This window comes from Corvus hawaiiensis, chromosome 20 (genome assembly GCF_020740725.1).
Source record: "Corvus hawaiiensis isolate bCorHaw1 chromosome 20, bCorHaw1.pri.cur, whole genome shotgun sequence".
Taxonomy (NCBI): Eukaryota; Metazoa; Chordata; class Aves; order Passeriformes; family Corvidae; genus Corvus; species Corvus hawaiiensis.
In genome coordinates, this window is record NC_063232.1 from 2,829,356 (window position 1) to 2,841,661 (window position 12,306).

Here is a 12,306-nt window from a genome sequence, read left to right on the forward strand (position 1 = left end):
TTGTTTGCTCCACAGCTGCAGCTCTGGATTTCAACAAGATTTGCTTTTTACACTCATCAGAGAAGGAAGATAAATCAGTCTCCACCTGTATCCTGCCCCAGTTCTCTGTGTGCACCAGAATTTTGACAGAATAGAGTTCTGCATTAGTCAGCATTGTTTTCCCATCCCAGGTGAGACACACTCAAGGACTGCACCCTAAATTTGCAACAGGGCAGAAACCAGACATAAACCAAAGCAGAATCCTCATTTTCAGCTGATACAAAACCATCCCCGAATTCCAAGGCCCTGATTGAGCAGCTGACGTGTTTTATGCCAGCCCTAAGGCATCCCAGAACCTGGAATCTGTGAGCATCCAAGTGCAGGGAAGCAGGAGACCAAGTGTGCCCTTCCTGGGGCCAAATGCAACTGCATCCCAAGGCACCAAGCCCTGTCTGGAGACAGATTCCCTTGGACAGAGCACCTGGAGGAAAGCACCAGCAAGGACTGGCAATCACTGATTCCTGAATGAGAATCCAGACTGTGTCTAAATGTTAAACTTGAGTGATTTGTAATGAAATGGTGCAAACCCCTCTCTCCTTCACTTCAGCATGGATCAGTAAAATGCTCATCACCACTTTTACCACTTCCATCCTGTCGTGCCAAACTTTCCTTTCCTGATCAGCTGGAGAAGGTAATCCACAGGCACCCCCAGAGCCCAGTAGAGAGATAAATAAACCCCAACCAGAATAATATCACAGCAATCCCTTAATTTGTTGTTTGCTGACCCCTCTGTCCAGGCCTGCTAAGCATCAATGCTCCAGAACAATGAATAAAGCAGGAAATACTACAGCTGCATTTATCTGACAGAGCAATGAACACACTCAGGAATTATCTGCTGCACACAGCTTTCTGCAAAAGCATTTCATGAGCATTCATTTATTTGACCTCATAACACACTGAACATCAGCAAAAAACATTTGACCTTTTAAAAGCAGACAAAAAAAAAAATTCAGGCGAGATGGTATCAGAGGAACTGCAATTCCTGTTCTCAGGGCTGTGCTGAGAAGGCAAACTCGATCTCTCTGCTTCAGGCAGGGCAGAGAATAAAGATTTGTGAGCCAAGATCTTGGTGGGAAGCCTCGTTAAGAAAATGCCTTGAATAAAAACTTCAGATAAGCTCAGCTACGGCAGCTATAATTTATCAAGACAGCACTTTCACACAGTCTGATCACATGTGCATTGTCTACCAAGAGCTCTGTCCTCATCCAAGTGTGGGAGAGGAGGGAAAACCGACAGGAAATGTATTCTGACATCCTACAAGCACAGCCAGCAGCTTGTAAGGACCAATTTCTGTCTTAAATATAATTTTGAAATGTATTCAGTGGCTCCCAGCAATGCAAAACCCAACCCCTTGGATTTTTCATATCCTAATGACAACTACATTTGAATTAAGAGACAATTACCAGCTAACAGTGCATTTGTTCTGCTGCAGAACAAAGGCACGAGGATGAATTTGGGCTGTGCCTCTGGTTTTCAGAATGATGAGTTCATGTGCATCAGCATCATAGGCAGTGGGCATCAGTGGAGTCATTCCACTCACTTTAAAACAGAACAAAAGAGGGTTTGCTCACTTTATCATCATGCCCAGTACTGTCAGAGAGATGAGTATCTGTCACCAGCAACATCATCCATTATTTTTCTTTTCTCATTCAGGAGAAATTTATCTCTGGGATGGGATTCACTCAATTCAATGGAAGAGAAATTTGTGCCTATTAATTAATTCACAAGTCAGAAAGCTGGTTTAGACAAAAGGAAGGAATTCTAAAGAAAAAGCTTTCAACATCATTTATTGTGGGTTATCAGTGAGAGAATCAGCTGAATGTTCTGCTTGCCTGCACTGGGTGTGTTGGGCTGTCCTGCTTCATCCTGCTGAGTTTTGAGCAGATACCAACTTCCTGATGGAAAAATCACGCCACACATTTTGCCATTTGGACAATTTCTTGGTTCAGAATCCACCCTCCACCTGTGGGTGTCCAACACCCACTTTCCACACAAAGTTGTCAGCAATTCAGGAAACACAAAAAAAGGGAGGAAGTCTGTGCCAAGCACCTGCCAGACAAGGCCACTGCGTGTACAAGTCCATATGCCAGAGAATAAAACCATCACACACAAGTCTAATTTTGAATAAAATCCATTTGCAATGCGGCTCAGATGCAAATGTTCATTGTGGCAGGACAAACAACAGGTTTGTTGGGTCTGAGAGTTTGTTTTAGGGATTATTCCATTTTAAAGATAAATTTCAGCCTGTGAAATACTTATTGAAATACAGCAAATGCTATAGAAAGCTGTTTGCTGCAGCTCTGAAACAATCCAGATATTTGGAAACCCAACCTTTCTTCCTTGGTGGGTCTCTTCTCATTAATATAGAAAGAGTTTGAGCTGTGCTGATTGCCAGTGTGAGGAAAGCACAAGAGGAGCTGGGTTTGTAGAGTTTTCTGTGTCTAAGGTGTGGCAGCCTGGGTTGCTCCAGGTTCTCAAGGTAAGTACAGCCACTTACCAGGGTTTTCTTCACAAAAACTGCCTTAATATTCCTTACTGCAGCTTAAAGAAGGAAGGCTGGTCTCTAATTGGAGTCTGGGTTTGATGCCCAGTTTTGCTTTCCTATGGAATAGAAGTTACCAGGGTCAAGTGTTGGACCCTCAGAGACACCTGGCACTGCTAAAGGAGCATTTTATACTCTGATGGTGACAAAAAATCCTGGTTTGGGGCAGTGTGGAGATCCTCAGTTCTGGGAAAGATGAACTGGATCGTCTGAAGGTGGGAGGGTGGGATGTACCTTGTGGAAGGTCTGGGAGGAAGGATGAGCATCCCCAATTTAAACAGGGAACACAGGGGAAAGCCAAGAAAGGAGCTGAAATAGCAGATGGGTGAACACAATGTGCTTCACTCCTTCAGCATCGAGTTTCTGAAATGCACCAATTTCAAACCCTGGCTAAGGTGACACTGCAAAGAGCTCAGCAGCACCACCGATCCCCGAGTGTCCTTCTCTAACACCTGCACTCCCTCAGCTCATCCTCCAGACCCTGGAAGCAGGAAAAGAACATGAGAAAATGTGGAACAGGAACCTTTTGCACTTCTATCAGCTGCATGGACACAACTGCAACACAAATAATAATATTTAACCCCTTTTCCTCCTCTGGGTGTCTCCTAGCAAGTGACTTCATGTCTTCCTGCACTGCGAGGAAGCACTTCATGGTTTTGGGAAAAAGGGGATGGATGGAGGGATGGATGGATAAAGGTGATACTGATAGCAAACAGCATTCCAGACACCTGCCAGGAAACCACTAGAGGGCATCAGGAAGAGCTGCAGCAGGAGGCAATCCCAGACTCTCCAGCCGGCCACAGGGAATCCGTGACGGGCAGGACGCCAACCCTGCTGCACCTGCCGTGCTCCACATTCCACAGCCAGCCTGGCAGGAAAAACCCCGTGTTATCCTGCTGAACAGCTCCCACCACCAAACCCGGCAGAACTGCCAGGCTGATTATATTAATCACCTTTGAAAGGCTGGGGTTTGGTGGTTTTTTCGCTCTTTAAGACCATCACTCCATATCTATCACAACTCTTCCCATCAAAAACAGACACAACACCCCACAACAAACCCCCCGGGGTGTCTCTGATGGACAGGCTTCCTATAAAGGTCATCTGAAAAGTACAGGAAAATGAGCTGAAACTTAAAAGCAACAAAGAGCAAATTTTAAAACTCACTTTGGGTTAGAATTTTGTTTAAGTCTGTGTAGTTTTGTCACTGTAATCCAGTAAAAACCCATTAAGCTTATTAAAAATAAATATTAAAAATATTTTTAAAAAATGGTTCTTTACATAGTTGATTTATGTTCTGCCAATTTGGAGATTAAATCAAATTTAAAAGTTTCACTTATTTTCATAACCCACACCAGTGCATCTTCAGGTTCTTAAATGCAAGAAGCAAGTCCACAGGGCTCCTGCATTCCAATCAGGAATTCTTGTGTGAATTACAGCGTTCAGCCAACTGGAAAGGGAAAGAACAGGTTAAAATAACTCAGTGAAGATGGTGCAGAGGTGCTTTTCTCTGTCTCCTGACTACAGAGAGCAGGAGACAATGAGAATTTTCTGAGTTTCTTTACAGCCTAAGGCTGGGCTTGGACCATTCAGTGTCAGCACTGCTCACTCATCTCTCCCCACGACTCAAAGCATCATCAGACAACACTGGGAAGCAGAGAAGGGAAATAATTCTGGATATTTTAATCAAAGCCTTTCCTTTACAATTGCATCTCAAAAAGGCAGGGGACAAGCTAGGACAGACATCACCTGGCTTCATAATTTATTACAGAAGGTTTATTTAAGCCTTTTTTTATTTAAAGGTATTACTGAAAGATTATAATTTATTACTTTTTCCAGGCCTGTCTCTGAAACCACATAAAGCAGGGACTGCAAGATTCAGCCTCTCCAAGGAATGACTGACACCTCTGGCTGAATTCTCTTCCCACTCTCCCGAGTTGCCTGGCAGCGATATCTTTGCAATGCAGAAGAGCCTGTGCTGCTGCTAAGGAGCAGCAGGGTGAGATTACAGCTGCAAGCTGCCCACCTTCAGGTCCCTCCAGCCAAATCCAGGGCCCAATTCCAGCAGAGGCCACTCCAGTGGTACCAAACAGAGCAGGAAAAGTCGCCTGGAGAAGCAGCGCGAATCCGAACGAGGCAGCGCTTCCGTCTGCTCCCACCAGCAAATCCCACTCGTGCCACAAATAAAAGCTGCAAGCTGGACTAATTTAACACACAAGTGACTCCATTTCCTCCTCTACATTTTGCAAAGCTCCAGCAGCCCCAGGAAGGGGTAAGAGCTCTGCAGCGGAACTGGCTGGGCTGCAGCTCCTCGTTTCAGACCCACCCTCGTGCTGAGCCAAGCCACACGTTCAAGGTGAAGGTCACATCTGGAGCCCCAGATCAAGGACTTTGCCAGTGTGTTCCACAAAATGAAACAAGACCCTTGCCTTGTTATTCTAACACCATCCCGAACTAAAAGCATCAAGGAAAAGCTCTTCCCATCCAACCAATCACTTACTGACAAAAAATGGAAACGCTCTTCATCATCCCAACTTCTCAGCTTGATTTGCTTTAATTGCAAAACAGTCTGGCTGTCCAAATCAATCTCGTATCGTTTCATTTGCTGTAGTGTTCCTCAGATCGCTTTATTATCTCCCTCTCTGGCAAACGTGGGTATGACCAGGATTCAATTACCTGGGGCTGCTGGATGGATCATCCATTTCTCCCTGATAAAGCCAGGGAACACAGTGAGAACATTTATCTATTGCAAGGATCATTCCAATATCCTCAAAGACATTAAAGAAGGGTTTGCTAGAGCTGCCTGCCATGACTCACTACTACAAGCTCCCCTTATCAAATTCCTAAATTTTCACCTGCCCACAAACCCCACCTGCTCAGAGGGTTCTTCCCAGGAACATCTTTAGCCTGGCCTTGCTCTGCCCAGCAGCTCATCTGTCATGGGACAGACAGGGACTTTATTTTCTACCCTGGTACATCTGACTCTTTTCTGAGTAAAGCAAAGGATAAGATGGTGAATTCTGACCCATCTCTGTCAGAAACACTTTTAATGCAACAGTTCCTGCATTAACAAGGGACAAATTGCAGCACTTCAGCCACCACCCTTCTTGCTTTCCTTTAGCAGCGCCGTGTGTCAAGGTGGCAAAGTCAGGTGAGGATTTAGAGCTTGAATCTTCACATGACAGATACTTTAAAACTGAATCTAGTTTAAGAAGGTCAAGTCAGTTGTTACCTTTCCAGGTTTTGTCATTAGTTCCTCCTGGATATCCCCTCTAGCCTGGCAAGGTAGGTGAACTGACTCACCTCGCACAGTTCTGCGCCTACTGACACATGTTTGAGCTGGGAGTTCCTGGGATCCTCGTGAAGATTTCTTATTTCCCCACAGTTAATAATTCACGCCATCTTTTTTTGTTTGTGATGCTGGACAGTCTGTTTTTAGTAACATCTTGCTCCAGCCATATTTCATCAGTGAAACCTCACAGTTTCTTCTGGAGCTCCACGGCTGAGCCGTGTAATGCCCAGGTAAAACACCATGCTATGTTTTGTCCTCATGGTGCCAATGTGAAACAGGAGAAGTGGCACCACTCTGCCTTCTCTCTCAGCAGATCAGAAAGTTCTCTGAAGGGCAAATTCAAAGCATCCTCAGCTTTTGGAACTTTTAGTAGCCTTTGCTCGACTGCGGGAGTTTCGTTCTGTACAAGTCACGACAGCAGTGAAAAAGGAGTCTAAAAGTGATGTATTTTTCTGAGTCAGCAGAACATCTCACACTCTAACATTCTCCACCAACACCTGGGCAGGTGTAAAAGAACCAATCTCTAGATGGACATGTCAGTGAGGAGACCGGAAGGCAGCTCGGTTGCATTCCCATAACTTCCAGTGACTCACAGTGCCTGGCACTATCATTTGTTAAAGCAAGAGTGAAGCAGGGATAATAGCTATTTACTAAAAACAGAGGAGCGTGATTAGCTTTAATTAGCATTGTCAAGTGACTTGAGATTGTCAGGTACAAGATGTGGGAGAACTAAGTCTCATTAATTATGTTATTTCCTGCAGCCTTAAGTAGCTTGGCCAGTCCGGTGACGCTTCCGGAGACGGAGCTGCTCCCGATGGCCAACACATCCCACATCAGAGGGTGGAAACACTCCCACACAGGCCTGGAAGATGGGGCTGTCCAGTAAAGGGTTGCAGAGAAGGAGAAGAATCAAAACCAATCAGCTTATGTGCTGCAGGACAGCCACAGACCCTGACAAACAGGGACAAAAAGGCAAAATGACATGGCAAAAACCAGACTCGGAGGTAACTGGCTCCAAATTCCAGGGAAGGGAAAACCAGGACCAATAGGGGCAACAGGGAACATGATTCAGGCCCAGTGCACAGCACTCCTGGAAAACTTTTTATCCCCCCAAAAAAGACAAACTATAAGAAATCCACATTCTCAACCAGCATCACACGACCAACGGACGCTGATTTACCACCTAAGACCTGCTGTAAAGAAATGAAAAATCTTTGAGTCAGAATAGTCCCTCTCTTCTATGGACTCCTCTTGGCTTCTGGAAGGAAAAGAAAACCTGTCCTTAGCCATTAGCTACTGTGACTAGATCGAAAAGACAAGACCTGCAAATAAACAGGCACAGAAAAGAGGGAACATCCTGAAGGACCAACTCACAGGTCTCTATCAAGGAGGGGAAAAAAGGCAGCTGTGTATCCTGGTTTCCAAGCAATAACTACACTCTGCTATATCTTGGACATCCTGATCAGCTTCAGAACAGCCCAGCGAACTGAACTCTCAATTTCCCCATTCCAGACTCCACTCTGTGATCCCTGTGCTCCAGCACTCCACAGCTGACCTCTAATGAAGACTCTGCTTAAGCTCAAGCCAACAAAGCTCTGCCAGGTAATGACCAAAGCCTGGCTTTACTGGTGTCTCTTCTTCCACACACACGGTCAAAGGCAAGGCCGTGATGCAAGAACTAGAAATAAATGGTTTTTTACTCCTCTGCAATCCCTGAAATGCTTTTGTAGTACCACACCAGATGAAGGAGCTCCCACTTTCTAAACTGCCAGTCAGGACCCAGAGTGACCAGTTCCTTAATTAAATTCCCTCTCAGCAACAGGTATTCAATCCATGAGTCAAGGAGCCTTTGAGGGAATGTGGATTTACAGGTAGGGATACTGTCTTCTTCAATATAACCCTGACTCAACTGCACACACGGAGCAGCAAGGAAAGGAAATAATTTATTCAGAATCTATGGATCCAGAGGACACGAGGGAGCTCAAGGACCAACACAGTTTTGCCAGTTATTCCAATCTTGGCACTGGGAAAGAGACACCTGCAAAGAAAACTAAAATAATAAATAAGTAAGAGAAGCACTTGACATCTCCATCAGATGAAAGCAACATCTCTGGCCTCCCTACAGTATTCCCAACTTCAGCTTCAAAGCACAGCCCTCACTTTCACATGGCCTTTCAGCAGGGAACAGGAATCAGGGATCCACAGAGAAAAGGAGAACATCTCAATTCCTGGTTCCACACACAGCAAACAATGTTTACAAGGAACCAGAGGTGGGGATTCAACACGATGAGATCTTGAACAGAATCAGTGGGAGTGCTCTGTGAGGATGAAGTCACAAAACACATCCTTTCCAGGCAGAATCCTCTCATGGATTACAAGGCAAGCTCCCTCAGTATCTGCTTGTTTACAACCCTCTCACTCAGCACAGGCCTCCCTGCACTGCCCAGCTTTAAGTAACCATAAACGCATTAGGAAAAATCCTTATCTGGAGCAGGCCCTGAGGAAGGCAGTGGCAGGAAGGCAGCGCAGGAAGGCAGGTGCTGTGCTCTGTCCCGCCCTTGCCCAACTGCACGCGAGGAACACTGGTCTGACAGGCCTTCCTCGGGCTGTTTTCTAAGACAGAAAAACGTGGGGACAAAGCCACTCCAGTAAATCGTAGGGTAAGGAGGCAAGGATTCCACTTCTTTTTTTCCCTACCCCGTTAAAAATCACATTTTAAACAGGAGCATTTCAAGTCAGTTTGGCTTCAAAAATCAGCATTAAAACCTGAAGCTATGGACCCGTGGCTACTTCTGCCACCTCGACTTTCTCTGGCTTTTCTGGATCAAACCCAGATGTTTCTATGGAGATGCAGAACCCCGTTACCATTTCACCCTCAGCCCTGGCCCTCGGCGGAGCTCCGCAGAAGAGGAAGCTGCTACACCCTTATCACAGGCGACAACAACAACACAGACCAGCTGAGTTACCCTGCGCCCGGTTCCGGCGCTCCGTGTGCCAGAACTGCCCTGGGAGGGGCATCCCCAGGGCGCCCTGCAATCCCTGTGCCCCCCCGGGCACGATGTCAGCGGTGTAGCAGAGACACAGCTGGGCACGGCCCGGGCTCCGGGGACTCGCAGCACCGCTGGCAAACGGAGCTGCTGCCCCGGAGCCCCGAGGAAAGACGCTGCACCTCGGCGGGGTCACCGCCCGAGCCCCCCGCACGCCCCGTCCCACCTGCGGGGTCAGGGTGTACAGCGCGTTCATCGCCACAGCGAGATGGGTGGCGAGGAAGGGCCACCTCTGCTCCTCCTCCTCCTCGTCCTCCCCCGGCGTCTCCTTGTTGATCCCCGGGTCGGTGGCACCGAACCCCTCCCGGCCGGACCTGTTGCCCCCCGGCCTCCATCCCCTCGCCCGGCCGCACACACAAAGGCCGCCGCTCGCCCAGCCCGGCTCTCCCACCGCCAGCACCGGGGGCTCCCTCACCTCCTCTACCGGTCCCGATGGAGCCTCCCGGGGATGTTCCCCCGGATTCACCCAGCGGCGGGGTGGATGGAGGGGGGAAACACAGGGACACACGGACACAGACGCGGCTGTGGCGCAGCTGCGCCCGGCCGCCCAGCCCCGGCCCCGCCGCGCGCGGGCCGGGACGTTTCTCCTCGGCGGCCGCTCGCCCCTCACGCCCTCACGCTCTCCGTGCCGCCCTCACTCACCGCGGCCGCACCGAGCGCGTCCCGGCGCGGACCGAGCGCGGCGGCCGCCGACGCGCACAGAGCCCGCAGCGCCTCCCCCGCCCACCGCCTGCTCCCTCCCCTTATACCCTGCCGGCACTGAACGACACCGCCCCGAGCCAATCAGCGCCCACCGGCACATAGCAACACGCCGCGGATTGGCTGTCGCCGGCCGCAGCCCATTTTTGCCGAGCCATTCAGTGCGCGGCGCTGGCGCGGCGCTCCCGCCCCCTCCCCCCCCGCCCCCCCGCGCGCACCGCCGGGCCCGCACGCAGCGGCTGCGGCAGCCAATGGGAGCGCGGCTCGCGCGGCCGCACAACAAACACGGCGCGGCCTCTTAAAGGCGCCGCGCCCGCCCGGGGTGCGCGCAGGATGCGCGGGGGTCTGCGCGTCCCCGGGTGTCAGCGCGTCCCCGGGTGTCAGCGCCACGGCGCAGGGGAAGGGGGGGGGCTGTGGTCTCTTTCGCATGGTTTGTGCGTTATTTCCGTCTTTCCCCGCGCAGGTAATTAGCGGCCGTTAATAAACGGCGGTAATTAGCGGTGTCTGGTGCGTGGGGTGGGCTCTTGGGGTGCCCCCGAGGGAGCAGTGGCAGAGCACAGACACAAAATCCACCTATAGTAACCCCAAAATTCACCAATATTAACCCCCAAATCCACCAACACTAGCCCCAAAATTCACCAGTGTTAACCCCCAAATCCAGCAGCGCTAATGCAGCTTCTCCAACGCACCACGGGCTAACTGCAAAAATGAGGATATTCCATATTGCTCCTGGAACTCTCCATCCCTGCCCTTGCCATGAATTTTTCCAGGCGAGGTCTTGGCAATTTTATACCCAAACATCTGCAGATGTGCTCACAGAGCCTGAGCACACACACAGCAAACCCCAATTAAATGCCATCCCCTCAAAGCTCTGTAATTAAGACAGGAGCACCCAGCAGCTCAGGCCGAGGTAATTCGAAGGCTTCCCCCTGCACGTTTTTATTCCCAGCCCAGCCTTTGAGGGCTAATAACAATAATTCAGTGTGTAAAGTACACGTTTAATACTCCCAGAATGGTTTGGGGTGGAAGGGACTTGAAAGCCCATCACATTCCACCCCTCTGCCAGGGGCAGGGACATTTCCCACTATCCCAAGGTTGCTCCAACCTGGCCTTGGACACTTCCAATATTAAAAATATTTAATTAGTATTTTCTATCTGTCCATTTCTCACACCCAAGGATTAATGTTCTACATCTTCGGGGATGAAATATATTTGCTTTATGAGATTATTCCTGTTCTAACACTCTCTGCTTAAGCAAATTCTTAGCAGTATTTTACTGCAGAATTCCTTAATTGGTAATTCCTGGTAACGGCAAGGGCAATGTTCTGGTTCAAATGTTAAATATATGGACGAATAAGGCAATATTTCTATTAACTGGGACACTTCTTGTGGGTAAAACAACATTCTACCTTGTGCTATAAACTATTTCCCTTCCACACAAGCCAACCCCAACCCCTCTGGATCACAATACTGAGCCAGCTGGCACCTGGTTAAGGAATTCCACAAGGAGATTTTAAATACTAAATGACATTTTTTTTTCCACCCCCTGTACACTCGTGGTACAATTGAAACACGCTGGTAACAAAGACTCAAGCACCAAGGTAGTTAGCAGCTATTAAATACACCCAATAAAGAGGAAAATTGCTGTCTTATCTTTAGACAGCTGCAAGAGGAGCCTGCTTTGAAGGCTTACTTTAAGCTTCTTCTTGTCTTAGATAACCTCCTTCCTTCCCCTGCCAGCAGCAAAGAGCAAACACCACATTTTCAGCCCCTCTCCCTCGGTGTTAAAAGTTCTGTATTTAACAGATGTAGACAAGGTTATCAGCAGGAAGTGGTGACAGAATTTACTTGAACTTTAAATCACCCAGAAACCACAAGAAACCATCAGCAAAACAAATTTACATCATCAAGAGGCTGCTGCACAGCAGTGAAATTATTTTTTTTTCCCTCCACCTGTGCAGCAGAATTTTCAGTTTCATAATAAAAATACATTATTATTTATAAGGTGCACATCAATATTCTTTATATATATATACACACACAAAGGTTTCTGTTGGAATAAGGTTGGTTTAGGATGGGGATCAATTGGAATTATATTGCTTTAATGTCAGCATTGCCATGGAAATCTGGGGGCTCACACAGCTTTGAAGTTGTAGTAAAATACCACCATAAAAAAGCCAAAATTTCTTCTTTATGTTCTAACCCCTATGATTTACAAAAATTTGAAGGTTTTTAGGGATAACAGTGTTTTACCAGCAGAATTTCACTCGCTTTTGCAAAATAAAATGCTGGTTGGATTAAATGCTCCTTACTAAAGCTTCAAGCCCCATTTTCACATTTGATTCTGGGTTACAGAGTCTGGTTGCAAACTTTGCAAGCACAGCTTGAGCAGCACCATGAAAACTTTTACTGGGCTGAGCTTTGAGGATATCTATTGATTTTTTTCTTAAAAAACCCTGAATTTCGGCTCTACAATATTTGACAACTTGGCTTTCAACTGAACGGGATTTTTAATTTCACTATTTGCAAACAGTCATTTTTTGGAGCCTGAGCAGTACAGCTACTGTTTTTCCCTGCTCAGTCTGACATCAGTTTAAACCTTAATTATCATTTTAACAAGAAAAGCCTAGCTGATAAAGCATCACAGCCTGGGGGAAACTTTTGCCATGGCAATACTGAGAGGGGAAGAA